This window comes from Manis pentadactyla, chromosome 10, assembly GCF_030020395.1.
Source record: "Manis pentadactyla isolate mManPen7 chromosome 10, mManPen7.hap1, whole genome shotgun sequence".
NCBI classification, from domain to species: domain Eukaryota; kingdom Metazoa; phylum Chordata; class Mammalia; order Pholidota; family Manidae; genus Manis; species Manis pentadactyla.
The window spans coordinates 4,135,540-4,151,970 of record NC_080028.1 but is presented as its reverse complement, the minus strand read 5'-3'; positions in this window follow the sequence as shown (position 1 = coordinate 4,151,970).

Here is a 16,431-nt window from a genome sequence, read left to right as displayed (position 1 = left end):
CTTTTTTCTACTGTGGACAAAGCATTTGTTAAGCCTTTCCTTGTACTTCCACGAAGAACATTCGTTTCTGTTCAGCTCAGCTCAGAGACTGTCTCGAGAGCAGCTCTGGATGCAGGGGGCATGGCCCTGCTAAGGACATTCTAGAGGGAGAACACCATCTGAGGGGGGGCTGTGTATTATTTAGACTCCAGGTTCAGCCACTGTAACAGCCAACTCACAAGTGCTAACTCTGAGCAAGGCATTGTTCTAAATGCTTCCTAAGGAATTAGCTCATTTGATCCTCACAGCAGCCAGTGGTGGGTATTTGTATTACTCATGCTCCAGGCGAAGAGCCTGAGATAACAGGCATGTTTAAGTGACTTGCCCAAGTCATGCTGATGGGCAGTGGTGGACTTCGGGTTGACCCCAGGAAGTCTGGCTGTCACTTCTCCAGTGAAGGGAGCCAATTCAGTCCCCTGGCTCCTGGTAACAGAGACCCAAAACAAGAGTGACTTCAGTGAAGCAGAAGTTGATTTCTTGCTGTGCAGCATGCCTCCCTGCTCCGTCATCTCCCCTCCCATGCTCAGGAATGCTGCTCCAGCTCCCACCGTCATGGACCAACAGGCCAGCAGAAGAGAAAAGGGGAGGAAAAGGGGCCTTGCCTTCAAGGGCGTGGCCTGGAAAGCATACATTTCACTTCACTCACATCCTTTTGGCCGGAATTTAGTCATGTGACCACATCTAGCTGCAAAGGAGACTGGGAAACAGAGCTGGCTAACCATGACCAGGAAATAGTTCTGTAATGATACAGAAAATGGAAGAATACCTAGGAGGGACAATTCTCAGTCTTGAAGAGTGACTTGGAATTTTGCCAGAGGGGAGATGACGGGGGCATTTTATGTGGGGTGGGGGGATCGTGTCTAGCAGTAGTGGATGTCAGGCTCCCAGGCCCAGGGTGAGTGGATCCTGCTGAGTTATCACTTCCCTCTCCACCTAGTTTCTTGGGGAGCCATGTGCACAGGGCCAGTGACAAGTGGTGGCTCTTGGAAGCACTTTATCATGCGCTGAGACAGAACTAGATACGCCCATGCAAGCTACTTAGCTCACCCTCCCTCTCGGTCTCCACGCAACTCCCGTTCTTCCCATGCTCAGAACACTCCACTGACCCGATGTAAACCTGAGCCTGATCGGCGGCATTTCCCGGGTGGATCAGTGGGGCTGGACCCCCTGGCTGGCATACCAAAGGTGCGGGGGTGAGAGGAGTGGTGCTGGGGACGTCCTCTGCTGTGGTTGGCATGTAGGGTCTGGGGCCCACGCAGGGCGGGGTGGGAGGAAAGGGGCCTGGGGCCACTGCTGAAGAGCAGGCAGGGCCAGATCAAGGAGGCTGTGGACTCGAACCAGGAGAACTGGTGAGGAGCTGCTGGCCAGAGAGTGACCGAGTCCGGCATGCACGTTTCAGAAGGGCGGCTCCAGCAGCAGAGCAGAGCTGCCCAAGGGAGGCCGACTACGAAGACAAGCCGACCACCTCCCTCCTGCAGGCCCACATGGGCTTCCGGAATGGTAAAGCGTCTGAACTTACAATCCAAAGGGGACGGCGTTCAAACCCGAGTTAGCCTGGTAGTGCCACCACCCACAGCTTGAGGTGGGGCGGGGTGGGGCTGCCTCAGGTGCTGCAGCTGAAATACAAATTGTGATGTTCTGCTGCTGGGGAGCAGGCAAGCCCATTTGTTGGCCCCTAGTGCGTGGCCCCAGTCTAACTGCAGTGTACAATATGGGGGCCTCAAGCAGATGATCTCTTTTAAGCTCCCTTCATGACATCTCTGTAGACCTGGGCTTTTATCCTCCTTTGATAGGCAGAGGAACAAGGGGCCTTGCTCCCAGGATGCCCATGGAGTTTCTGCCATCTTTAGGCAGTTGAGCAGTTCTGTCTGCACTTAGGCTCCTGCTGCACTTAGAAAACGTCCATATCTTCCATTGGAAATGGGTCTCCTGTGATTTATGCATTGCCATGGCTGCTAGCCCCGGATATTCCTGTTTCTTGAAGGGTGGGAAAGGCCTGTTCCTGGGTGATGACAGTGATAAGTACACCCTCTTTGGGGAAGAGGGTTAGGGGTCTGTTAGTTTCCTGGGGCTTCCATAACAGACTACCACCGATTGTGGGGCTTGACCCACAGAAATTTATGGTTCCTCACAGTCTGGAGAAGGTCAAGGTGTTGGTGGGACTGGTTCCTTCTGAGGGCTCTGCAGGAGAGTCTGTTCATGCCTTTATTGCCTCTCCCAGCTTCTGGGGGTGTGCTGGCCATCTTTAGTGTTCCTTGGCTTGTAGGTGTATCAGCCCAATCTGTGCCTTCATTTTCACACAGAATTCTCCAGATGCACATGTCTGTGTTCAAAATTCCTCATTTCATAAGGACACCTGTCTTGCTAATGGGTTTCAGACCCGGACAAGTTCACTATGGATTCAGTGTGACCAAAGAAATGACAGAATGTTCTTGAGGTGAAAGGGTTATACTCAACTTTATTTCCATGGTGGCAGGTCAGTCACTAAAATTTCATTCACTCAAAGCAAGTCTGTATGCAGCAAGCCAGTCTCTGCCTCTGGACCTCTCTCTTCTCGGCACTGCCACCACTCCAGCCTCTGCTCTGCTCTCCTGCAGCCCTGCCGCTGTGTCAACCCAGGTGGGGCTCTTTATATAAAGTCAATAACAATGTATTGCCCACACGTGTGTAGTGAGCTAGCCAACCAGGGCCAGGTGAGAATCCAGGCCACAGGAACTTTCGTTTTATCCACAACACCATTCATACTGGATTAGGGCCCACCCTAATGACATCATCTTAAGGAATTGCACCTACAATGACCTTATTTCCTAATAAGGTCACATCCTAAGGTATTGGAGGTTAGGACTCCAACGCATCTCTTTGGGAAACACAGTTTATCCCATAACAAGGGGAATGCAGAGGACCACCTGGTGCCCAGGCTGCACAATCCATGCTTCAGGGCAGGGACTGGCGACGGATGAGTGACGGTCCATATAGGTTGAAAATAATCCTCCTGCACTTGAGCACGGGGATAGCGAGAAAGGTGGGGGTGAGCAGCTCACTCGTGCACATGGAGTGCTCTCACGGTCCTGTGCTAGGATCTCCTGCAGTCGAGCAGGAGACACAGATGTAGAATAAATTCCCTGGGAAGGACACGAGGTGGGATCACTAGTGGGGGCTGATGGGCCCAGGTGAGAAGGAAGGAGGCCCTCAGGCTGCTGCAGCTGTCAGCAATAAGTTTATATGCCTGGCATCATGGGCCCAATACGGGGAGGCTTGCTTTAACTCTGAATTTTGCATCATTGTAAAAAATACTCCCAAAGGAAAGCCAGTTTTGAAAACTTTGAGCACTTGCTTGCTTTCAGCACGCCCTCTGCTGGTAACCAGCCACGCAACACATTCCCCTTGATTCTCAAGTGGGAAAAGGAACCTTGAGAAGGGGTCTCCAGCCTCGGTGTAGGGGGGGCTCTCACCGCACCTGTGACACCACCACTGGCTGTTGTGATTCCTGCTGCGGGAAAACAGAAGACAGCGTAAGTGACTTACCCTGGCTGCAAGGCAGACCCAGGGTCCAGGCACGGGGCCTTGTCCACTTCTTTCCTCTGAACTGCTTGCTACAATTTTACTCACAGGAGACTCCAGAGTATTTTGTTTTATTTTGTTTCACTTTTTCCCTGACATGTTATGAAAAATTTTCAAATATATGGAAAAAAGGAAAGAATTGTACAGTATGTACACACACACATACCACCTAGATTCTACAATGAATATTTTGCTGTATTGACTTCATTACCTATCTCTCCACAGGCCGCCTTTTAAAAATTCCAGTTATATGCTGCTCAGAAGGACACATCTAAACCAAAACCACACAGAAAAGTTAGAAATAATAGGATTCAGAACTCATTTGAATTTACCCACATAAGTGAAAACTCATGTCTACATAAAAACCTGCTCCCCAATGTTTATAGCAGCTTCAGTCAAAATGGCCAAAATGTGGAAGCAATTAACATGTCCTTCAATAGGTGAGTGGAGAAAAGAACAGAACAAAATTTAGTGCTGAGAAGTAAATCCATACAATGGGATATTTCTCATCACTAAAAAGAAATGAGCTATCAAGACATGGAGGAACATAAATGCACATCAGTATGTGAAAGAAGCCAGTTTGAAAAGGTTTCATACTGTGTGGTCCAGCTCCGTGACATCCTGGAAAAGGCGTGACTGTGGGGGCAGTAAAGGGCCAGTGACTTCCAGGGGAGGGTTATACTTATTTCACATATTTGAACAGCATACAATGTTCCTCCATCATCTTTAACAGCCCATTTATGCCTGTGCCACATCCCTCCTGCTTCAAAATGTGCCCACTACAGAATCGTTCCTGCTGATCAAGCATTCACTCTGTGCTGGGCAGAAAGTTGGCTAAGTGCACTACGCAGGGCACCAGCTCACCACGTTTTCATCCCCATTGTGCAGATGAGGGAAGTGCAGCACAGAGGTCAGCACGTTGCCCAAGGTCATGTAGCTACAACAGGTGGAACTGGCTACAACCCATGTGATCTGAGTCCAAAGCCCTGGCTCTCCCCATCCCTCCCCCACCCTTTGGTGACCCCGCATCCTTGCTACGAGCCAGCCGATTTCATGGACACACCCCACTGTGCACAGACTGTACCCTCAAAAGGCTGCCTCCCTCTCTCCGATTCTACCTGCCTAAGTCCGTAATGCCCTTGTTCACTGCTGGTATCTCCCTGCTGTATTGCTGTAGAAAGTCTCTTCAAAATGATGGCACTGTGGCAATGCCATGACACAGACAGGTGGTCACTTATTATCTTGACGTACAGATGAGCAGCCTGAGGCTTTGAGAGGCAACGTGCGGTCATACCATGGGAAGAGCAGAGTGAGGATTCAAACCCAGGTCATGCTGACTCCCACTGCGGTGCTCTGCACATAACCCCAGCCCCACACCCCCGGCTGAGGTGGTACTGTTACCCTGGGCACCGGGCCTAACTTTCCTGGATGTTTGTCCGGGGCGTGAGCAGTGCATCGTGCTACAGCCAGAGCTTTTACCTTGTCTCGCACACCCTGAGGGGTGCTGCGCTTATGCTCTGCCTGTGCCGAGCACCATGCTAAGTACATTCCTGTCAAGAATCTCTGTTCTTTGCAACAACCTTCAGAAGTCAGGACTATTGTCCCCACCTTCCGCAGACGGAGCCCCTTAGGTGGAGGGGTTCTGTCTCCAGTGAAATGGCGCGTATGGCAGGTTGGATATCCTGAAAAGCCTGTCCACTACAAGTCACCTAGATCCTGGATGAGTTACACCAAGCTTTTTACCTGCATTGCTGAGCTCATGAGGGGGGGAACAAAACCATGAAAAGTCACACATACAAGAAAGAAAAGTGAACAGGATTCGGAACAGTGAACAGCAACAGGAAATAGAAGCTGGGGCTGCCCTGGTGGCAGAGGCTGTTAATAGGAACCCAGAGCTTTGGCCATTACTATTCAGGAGAAAAATGAGAGGCCCTCCTAAAGGGGAACTTCAAAACTAAGACCTCTGCAAAAATCTGGGAACCCGAGATGGTGGCTACACCTTTGGTGAGAGGGTGGGATAGAAAGAGGCTGTTGGAAACCAGTGAGTCTTCCCCGAGGCTCTGCGGTCGTGGTGATGGTGGCGACGGCCCTTGAGAATTCACACCCACATGCTTCTCTTATGTGGCCCCAGAGTTTCCATTTTTTTCAAGCAGGTAAGGGAGCTCTCCAGTAAAGAAATTAAATTTAAGTGTTCTCAGATTAATTTTGCCTCCATGAAACCTGGTAGAAGCTAACCAGGACCAAACCCCCCGCAATTCAGACTCCTCAGGACTCTCCCAGATTAAATTCAACCAAACTTGCAAACACACAAGGAAACAAGCTGCCAAGATTAACTGTCAGTAGCAGCCTTCATCCAGATTTGGATCTCCCTAGGACTTTAGCTAATGAAGTTATTGCATACAGGTATTTAAAAGAGCCTACAGATCTTCTGCTTCCTGCTTTGCTGGAGTAATCTGCTTCGATGTTACTATCTCTCCTGCTATAAACAACAGAAAACTGGAAAAAATAAACATAACAACTGTTTTCAGACATTGGACAGCAGTGCAGGACTGTGATCTCCAGAGAAGAGAGACAAAGTAAGCAGTACAATCACCCAGGACTTCTTCCTGGAGGCATGACCACACCTTGGCGTGTGGGTGGGGGGTGCACCCCAAGCAGAGGGCACTGATCTCAGTGAGCAGAGGAGGAAGAGTTCAGTCAGAGAGCCGAGGAGGCTGGGATTTGTGGAGCAGAGTCACCACGTGACCCAGCAATTCCACTCCCAGGTATTTGCCCAGGAGAATTAGAAACACATGCCTGCACAAAAACTTGTACATGAGTGATCAGAGCAGCACCATTCATAACAGCCAAAGGGTGGCTACAGCCCAAATGTCCATCAACAGATGATGCACAAGCACAATGTGTATGCGTATACCTCTAAGGGCATATTATTTGCCCATTAGAAGGAATGAAATACTGGTACATGCTACAATACAACATGGATGAACCTTGAAAACAGTATGCTAAGTGAAAGGATCCAGACACAAAAGGGATGAATTATGATTCCAACTGTATGAAATGTCTGGAATAGGCAAACCCCTAGAGACAGAAGGTAGATTAGCATTTTGTTAGGGACTAAGGGGTTCCATGTTTTTTTGCGTTTTTCTTGAGTAATGAAAATATTCTGAAATGAGATAGTAGTGACAGTTGCATGACTCTGGTAATATATGAAAAACCACTGAATTGTATGCTTTAAAAATGTGAATATTATGTGAATTATATATCAATTTTTTGAAAGCTCATGAGATACCACTACACAGCCACTAGAATGTCTAAAATTAAAAAGACGGGCCATGCTAAAGGGTGACCAAGGTACAGAGCAACGGGGACCTTAATCCACCCAGTGGGAAACAGACAACTTTTACAAAGTTAACCACACACTTAATTATACATGTAACCACACATTTGATGTTTAACCAAGTGAACCATATGCCTAACCTATGACCAGCTATTCCAAGGGAAATGGAAACACTTCCAGAAATGCTTGCAGCATCTTTATTCATAATAACCCATACCCAGAATCAACCAGGATATCTATCAACAAGTGACCAGATAAACAAACGTTATACCCGTACCAGTCACCAATTACAAGAAACAAACTGCTCATATACCCAACAAAATGACTGAATCACAAACCAGAATCAGAAACATGGTTCCAGATCCAAGAGAGTTCACAAACACAATGCTACGTACTTGAAGTTCTAGAAGCAGAACTATTTTACCTATTTGCCTGGACAGGGCCCTGGGGTTGGCCGCCAAAGGGCATGAGGCAACTTTTCTGGAGTGATGGAAATGTTCAGGAAAAAAACAAAGACACCCCCCCCAACCCCAACAAGAAAGCAAAAGGAGGGGCCCTAACATACCTGCTACCCGGTACGGGCCCAGCGGGCCAGTTGCTGCTGGCCCGTGCTGATGTCTCCCAGCAGGCGGCACTCTGTTTCGCGTGCGTCCTCCCTCTGCAGGCCCCAGAGCCCCTGGCCATCCTGTTTCCCCGTGTGCCTCTGGGCTCTCCAGGCGGATAGATGAGGCTGGTGTGAGGCTGTGGGTATGACCTGTGACAGCAGGTCTTGGAGCATCAGTGCAGACTTACAAATATATAACAAATCTGGCTACTTCTTACCTCCTTCATGGCTTACCCCTTGTCCAAGCCGTTACCCCCTGCCTGGATTATTGCCTTAGCCTCCTCCCTGGTGTCCCTGCTTCTCTCTGGTCCATGCACATTCTTTCTCACCACAGTAGCCACAGAGACCAAGTTAAAATGCAAGTCAGATCATCTGTTCTTTTGCTCAAACCCTCCAATGGCTCCCAACACACTCAGAGTGCAGCGAGCTGCCTTGAAGTCCCAAATGACCTCAATACCTGCTGTCCGTCTCTCAGACCTCTTCTCCCTTGCTCACCCGGGTCCAGCCATGCCTGCTTGCTTGTTATTCACTGAACATGCCAAATACACTCCCACGTCAGGGCCTAGGCACTCATTGTCCTCCTAGTTTGAAATGTCTTTCTCTGGATATCCATTTGGTCACCTGTACCACTTCCAACTCTGTCACTCAAAAGCTACCCTTTTGGTGAGGCTCTTTCCTGACCCCTACATAAAACAGCAACGCCCCCGCTCCCCCATCCCACGGTACTCTTCCCACCCTGCTTTGTTTTTCTCCACCAGCCCCAGCCCCTGATATGTATGCTTATGGTTGGCCCTTGCCTGCCACTAGAATCAAAGTTCCTTGAGGCCAGGGACTTTGCTTCATTCGCTGCCTTTCCCAAAGCCTTGAACAGTGCATGACACATACTTGTTGCACCGACTAATGAGCTACGTGGCATGAATTTCAAGCCTGAGCCTGGGCTGGTCCACCCGGGATTCAGGCCCACTCAGGGCATGTCTAGAGAGCATGTGGGATGAATCCACTGGGGACCCATTGATATGATGACTGAGGAGCTGCCGGGAAAAACTCACCCTATGGGCAATGACAGCCCTGGCACACAGGGTGTCCCAATTATAATGGCTTGGCTGGTAACAGAACAGAGAGAGTGGCAGCTCAGCTCTCCGGGCTCCTGTTAGAGATCCAGGGCAGGGCCCCGGAAGTCCAAGGACAGCATTCCTGGGAGGCAGAGGGAGCTGTAGGCAGCATGGCCCTGCGGTGGTACCCAGAAAGTGTCCCCAGGTGTCAGCATCGCCAGCCAGGCCAGGGTGTGGAGAACGACGCACCCAAGGGGTAATGAGGCCCACTAGGAAAGGACCTGTAAGTGGCCAGCACAGCATGACCTGAATCACACCCTCCCTCATGCTCATATTTCTTCTGTCCTCAGAACCAGCGTCTGACTACCTCACGCCTCTTCCTTGAGGATTCAAAGGGTGGCTGGACATGGATTCTGCCCCAGAGGGCTCACATTCTATTGGGGGGAGAGAACTGTTCTTTTATTTACTTACATTTATTGAGACACCACAACATGCCAGGCACAGTGCTAGGCCCCTGGGCTGCAGCAATTAACAAGATGTGCAGGCTAGTAGGGGACAGAAATAAACAAGCAAATAAATACTTGGACAAGATCACCTCAAGCAGACATAGAACACTCCTAAGAAAATGACTGCAAGAGCCACTTTCTTCTATCCAATGTTTTTAACGGTGACTTGGATGAAGCTCTGAAAAATATGCTCCTCAGGTGTTCAGGTGATCAGAGCCGGAATCAGAGCCCACAGAGTCTAGAGTGCTGCAAAATGGCATCTAAGGGTGGCAAGTCATCGAGATCTGGAGTCAGGTTCCTGAACCAATTACACACACCCAGACTGTCAGGGTCAGAGCATGTACCCAGGATTGGGAGGACTTTCCTGACTACGGGTCTGGGATGGCGTGGCTGTTCAGTCACTCATTCATTCCACAGATTTTGAGTGGATGCTTACATGTGCCAGATCCTGTTTTGGGCAATGGAATTACAAAACAAACCAAACTGCTGTCCCTGTGGAGCTTCCATTCTGGGACAACAGTTAACAAGATGAACAAGGTGTAGATGACGGGTGTAGATGGTGATGGGCACTAACCAGCAGGTTAGGAAGGGGTTAGTGAGAGTGTTTGGGAGGGCAGTCTGCACTTTTAGGCAGAGGGCCCCGTGTCACTATTTGAGTTCCCAAAGCCCATGGTAGACTCCGCCTTCCATCTGTAAACTGGAGATGTACCTGTTGCATTGGCTGGGCTCACATGGGCCCACGGAGGGGCTCTGGAAACCGCCTCTCCTGGATCCCATGACCCCACAGTGAGGCAGGGGCAGACAGTGAGGGTGGGCGCCGGTGATCGCCCCACAGTCGGCAGCATCCTGGACAACTGGAGGACCTCGGTCCTCCCTCTTGGGTCTGGGGAGGGGGAGGCAGGGAGCTGGCTGGGCCCTGAGTAGGGAGGAGGAGAGAGGCTTCCCTGACCTTGACTCAAATCCACTACGCAAGCAAGCTCCAGAAGTGAGACAGATTGAATCAGGCCCTTGATTCCTTTCCTGGGGCTGTGAGCAGGATGTGAGTGGTGTGGGAGAGACATCTGCAGGAAGGTGTTGGTCTCGGGGTCTGGGCTTCCGAGTGCGGAAGCAGTGCACATGGTCTGCTGTCTTTTCCTCCTCTCCAGGGTTCCCTGAGCCACGCCTGGCATGGCCGCAATTGCACAGAGGCCCTGGAGGGTCCTGCGGGTCCCTGGGGAGGATGCCAACCCCCCTCAGCCTGGGTGCCCGGCGGGAACTCAAAGGAGGCCTGTTGTCTGATGGAGCTCCCGTAGTCCTCGCGCAAAGACAGGATCCAGGGGCTGTGGTGGGGCAAACGGAGTCCTGGGGCCTGCAGGAAGATCAAGAGCACATGGCCCCTCGGACCCGGGTTCACGTGATTCACGTGACTGCAGACAAGTGGCTCTACCTCTGTGTGACTCGCTTTCCCCACCTGTAAAATGTGAGCACAACACTGACCTTTCTCTCAAGGTTACCAAGAGAAGTAAGTAGATGTCCATAAAGATGCACAGAGGCACTTGGAAACGGTGGGGAAGCGGGCTGTGGGGTCACACCCCCAGCTCAAACACCGGCTCTGCTTCTCTCCAACTGCGTGGCCCTGGAGGAATGAGTTTCCCAAGGCCCCATTTCCACATCTATGAAACGGGAATGGTAAGAACATCATCATCCCAAAATTATGAGAATTAAAAGAGAAAAGTTCATTATAGTGCCTAGTACATAGCAAGAACGTCATAAATGTTAGCTATTATTATGCAAAAAATACACTTTGGAGACAGCCAATGCTCGTGAATGAACACTATACCAGTAATTTTTTAAAATTGAAGTATAGTTGAGATACAACCTTATATTGGTTTCAAGTATACAACACAGTGATTCAACAGTTACCCACGTTATTAAATCGTCACCTCACTGTGCAGTTACTAACTGCCAACATAGTCAGTAATGTTATTTGAATGAACCCTAAACCGTTAATATAGAATATGGCAGAGGAAGGATAAAGTTCTCCATTAAAGTTCAAAACATTAGTTATGTAAACATATTTTTCCCTGTCTGTCTTAGAAAAGCCACTTCTCTCTGTAATAAGCCCTTGAAATCTTTGGAAGGAAATGTCACATGAGAAAAACTAGTGTGTTCTGATGTGTGGCATTCAGATGTTCCTTTTTTCGGTCAAAAAAACCCTTAGTGAGCAGTGTCTGTGTGCCTGGCGGGGGCACCAGGGGAAAACGCCCAGGTCTTTGTCCCTAAGGAATTCGCCATCCAAGGGCCTCCTGGTTGGAAGTTTGGATGAACAGCCTGAAATTTCCCAAGTGGCTGGTTCTCTTCCGCCCAGAAACACACTGGAAAATGGATATTCTAGAGGTTATCCAACAACTATTTCTTGGAACCATAAATGTCTGAGGGTTGCTGCAATACTTTAGATTATCTTGTTTTCTTTATCCACTGAAGCCAAATTTTAATGCTCCATCTGTGTGAATATCTTTTGATAATAAGAACCAAATGTTGTCGGTGGAAATGACTGGAAATTACACTTAGGATCAGAATGCGGGGTTTTAGATTCCCTCTTGGAAGGCAGTGCGAGAAACAAACACAGAAGACGTTTTCCCCATAAATCACCTCAAATGTCGCAACACCCGGGCCTCCTGCCTCCCCCTCCGTCCAGGCGTCGGGAAGAGTCGGGTGAAGGCAGCCGCCAGTTGCTGTGACCCTCTCGCTGCCCACATGAAACCCCCCGTCCACACCTCCTCTTCTCCGAGCTCCTTCGTTTCTTGTTACTAGAAATCTCTGCCCAGATGTCCCACCTCCCAAGGGCATTTCAAACCAGCATGTCCAAACTGAGCTCATCATTTCCCCCAAACCTGCTCTTCTATCCGCGAATTCCTCCTGGATGAACAGTACCACCACCAGGTACCCCCTCCAGCACCCGTGCCGCCCCCACATCAGCCAAGTGCTGGCCCTCCTACCTATGATTTGGTCCCCTCTTCCCCACTCCCTGGTCCCTGTTCAGGTGAAGGACCCTCCTCCAGGGTCTGGACCATTGCAGTAGCCTCTTGCCACTTCGGACTGCCCGCTCCCCATCCCTCCTGCCAAAGCGATCTTTTGAAAAACCCAGTTCCCATTTGGCTGTGGCCCTTTTTGGTAGCAAAATTGGAACCTGAATCCATCTGCTTTTCCACTTGCACCCCACCTTTCATGAAAAATGTAACAACAACATAAACTCCTATCTAGGGTTTAGTACAATAGGGACCTTTCGGGAATGTCCTGGGACCAGGACACTCTGGGTGAGACTGCTCCTCTCTCCTGTCCCTCACGTCCTGGATAATGGAACTGATGGTCTGGTGGCAAGATTCTGGCACCTGTGCTGGGCAGGGCCCTGGAATGGAGTGGTCCAGATGCAGTCCTGGCTCCGTGGGGCTCTGAGCATGAGTAGTTAGGACTAACCGGAAGCAAAGTAACCAGGAGGGGCCTGAGGGGTGCAGGGTCAGCTGAAAACAGTGACTTCTGAGGAGGCCAAAAGGTTGTACCAATGCCCGTGGGCTGTGGGAGGTGGCAGAGCATTAGCAGGACAGTAGATGGGCAGAGCTGGGCATTAGTCCGAGAAGGCAGGCTGCAAGCTCTCCCACATCCCCTTTCCAAACCTTAGTGGCCTTTCACTTGGGTTTTTGCCCTTGGGAATCCCGATGGGGCACAGGGACCACCCGGACTGCCTCACCCCACCTGGGATTGGTGACATGGGCCTGCACCAGCATCTCCGTAGTGCAGGGAGGCCTGCCTGGCCCAGCCTCCAGGGGCTCTGATGAAGAACAGATTTGTGTGCATTTGCTTCATTTTGCTTTGTTCTTAGAAGGCAGCCAGGAAATAACTGTTTTCTGGGTGAATGCAGAGACCCCATTTCTCTAGTATGGCTCCCCTTCCAGCCGGCCCCGAGACACCCAAAGGGCAAAGCTAACAAGAGCTCAGTGAGGACTGCCAACTTGGCGATGTCTTTGGTAGAATCGTAATAATAGCTAATGCTTGCAGAGTCCCTACTATGTCCTACGTTTGCAATATTTCAATCATGGCAACAACCTGTGAGCCATGCACCATGGTTATGCCCACTTGTGGATGAGAAATTGAGGCTCTAGCTGGCTACATCACTGACCCAAGGCCACACAGTGAATGGTGGAGCCAGGTAGTCTCCCTCTGGGAAGCATGCCCTGGGGGTTTGTGGGTACCTGCACAATTCCTCCTGGACAGCACCCTGCATTTGCACTTTCCCTGTCCCTTCTCCCTTCAGGGGCAACGACCTGAGCCAGCCACCCACTCTGCGCCTGTGAGCACCCAGAGCTCAGGACAGAGAACTGGGTTGTACATTGCCTGGAACAAAGTTAGGACAACATTGGTGCTCAACAGATGTTTGCTGAAAAGACTGTAGGCATGAATCATTTAATCAAATGCCAACCAGCCTCCACACCCAACAGCCCCCACCCCAGCCAGCCCTGGCCTCCCCACACAGCACTGTCTTTGGGATTCATACTAAAGGCCCTTGGGCAACCGTAAGTTGGTATCTGGGAGGGGAAGTCCTCACTATCCTTTCATTTGACATAAATGGACCCTCCCGACCTTTCCAAATGACTGATATTATTGCTGTTCCCTATGAGCGGTCAGCTCCGTGGTCAACAATTTGTTGAACACCCATGAAACGTTCCAACACGTCAGCGAACTCACAATAAATGACGTGTGGTTTTTCCTTTGGGAAGGCTGGCATGGATTCTGGGCGAGGCGGTTCCCGGACCCACGCAGGGGAGGCCAGCCTGACGCGCCCCCTTCCAGCCACGGCCGCCTGTGTGCAGTGCAGTGTAATCGGTTCTGCATGGCGTTGTCAGGGTTTATGTTGAAATCTGAACGAAAGAATTCGGTGGGGAGGCCGCTGTCAGAGACTGCATGCCTGACTCCCCGCGGACGCCTCCGCTTGCCTGTTCCCAATTAGGGGCTTGGGGGTGCTCAGGGCCTTGACTTGTTTAAAATGCTGCCCCTGAGGGCCCTTTGTGGAGCCTTGTCGGTCTTTTCCTTTTCAAGACGAAGACTAAAAGGAGCCCCCTGGAGGTGAGAAAGCGCAAGACCTGGAGGTTGGGCCACTCTTGGATTTCATGGGAAGGGCTGGAAAATTGTTTAAGTCTTGTCCCTCTGCACCAGAGTCCCGCTTCCAGGACCATGGATGCTTCCAGAAGTGGCTGGCCACCTTGATTCAGGAAAGAGCTAGATGGAAAATATGGCAAGAAGCAGTATTTTCTTCCCCAGCTTGGGCACCATTTTTGCCGTCTACAAAAATACACGTTGCTATATTTAGGCAGTGCTGTTAACAGGATTCTCTCTCTCTTTTTCCTCAAGAATGTTTGTCAGCTTGTTTTTATCATTTAGTATTTTTCCCTTCCACCTGGAGGAATCATCAAATGCTCACACTCCTGAATCAACTCTCCCTGCTGCCAGCTAATTAAAATGAACCTCTGGCCAAATCACAACCTTCAAACCTATCTCGAGTGTCAGTAGAAAGTCCTGGGGCATGTTTTCCCCACCTGGGTGGGACAGGGCACTGCTGCTATTCCTGGGGACCCACTCTGTGCCAGGCACTCTGCTAGTTGCCATCCCCAAATTGGTCCATTTCAGGCTCCTGTCTGCTAGGTGCTGTGGGAGCTCTTATGGCCACACCATGTTCTAGATGAGAAAACCGGCCCTAGGAGTCAAGCCACAGCCATAGGGGTGTGGGGACCCTGAGATGTGGACCCTGGTTCATTGGACTCTGCATTCTGTGTGGAACATGCCGCTCAGGTTAGTGCTGGAGGAGACACATGTTTGGGACATTCACTTCTGCAGTTCTGTGGGTTTTATTTTAACGTGGAATTCCGCAGGGCCTCTAACTGCTCCCGAAAGCGTGCTCCATGGAAAGGGTTCCGACCTGGGAGCTCGAGGAGGTACCACCCTCCTAATTCATCCCGCCCACTACCACCATGCGGAGAAGTTGGCTTAGCTTCCAGGCCTCTCCCCAAATGGAAGCAACAATGAAGTCCCCTTCACTGCCCCCAGTGGCCCTTAGGACTTCAGGTGTGAATTAGGAGAAGCCCTGCAGTCCCTGTCTCAATGCAGAGCTTGGCAAATTGGGAAAGGTGCCTGCTGTCCGGATAGGCATGGTCCCATGCCCAGGCACACGGCTTGGCCAGCTTGCAGTGGGCAGCGTCCGGGCTGCCATTCATCCCTTGGCCTGGCATCTGTGTGCAGTATACAGCTTCATTCACTCGGCTCAGCCCTCACTTCCTCATTAAGGAGGCTATCAATCACAAGGGCACAGGCTGCATTCCCAGAACATGCCATTTAGCTTCAGGGCCTGGCCAATGATAACAGTGATGTAAGAATAAAGCGGGTCACATTGATCTGTAGTTACTCCATGCCAGGCACTGTTCTAAGTATGTCTGATCGCATTACCACCTGTGATCTGCACCACAACCCTATGAGGTAGGTTTTATTATTGTCTTCATTTTACAGATGGGGAAACTGAGGTTGTCATTTGAGAATACAGGGACCATGGGGCCAAGCTTCTTTTGAAAATGCAAATCTGACCCATCACTCTGCTCAAGGCTTTGGGGCATCCCCCTTTGCAATGTCAGAGCAGACGGGTCTGGCCTCCTGGTGCTCTGTGGTTAGGGTCCTGCCTGTCGCCCCGGCCACTCTGCTCCAGTACACTCCAGAAACCTCCCATACCTCTGGACCTTTGCACAGGCTGGCTTTCCCCCTGGACGGTCCTTCCCAACCCGGTCTGCCTGGCAAGCACCTCTTCCTCATCTTTCAACTTGAGCACCAGTGGTTTTGGTCTCTTCCAGAACAGCTCCCTCCTTCCTTCCTCTGGGTCCTGCTCTCCGCACCGCATGAACTGTGATGGGACACCTTGCAGCTTCTCTACATTCACTGTCTATTGCCTGTGAGCCCTGAGGACCCCCGAGACACCCAAGAGGCGACGCTGGATGCATGTGCCTGGGTTCAGAGAGAAGGGCTTGGCCGGAGCACTGTGAATTCAGGAGCAGGTGGCAAAGAGGCGGTAGCTGGAGCCACAGGAGAGGAGGAATTGGTCCGGGAGAGAGTGGAAGGAGAAGAGAAGAGACGGAGCCCAACATGCGGAGGGTGGGTGGCAGCTGCGGCCAGTGGGGTAGGAGACCCAGGGAAAGCGGAGTCACAGAAGGGACCCTGAGGGAGGCATTGCTTCCCCTCCTCTGAGGCTTCGTTGAGCCGCCTCCTTGCAGGGTGCGCGCGCCTTGTCTACCTGGCACTCCTTCCGCCTCGTGTCTT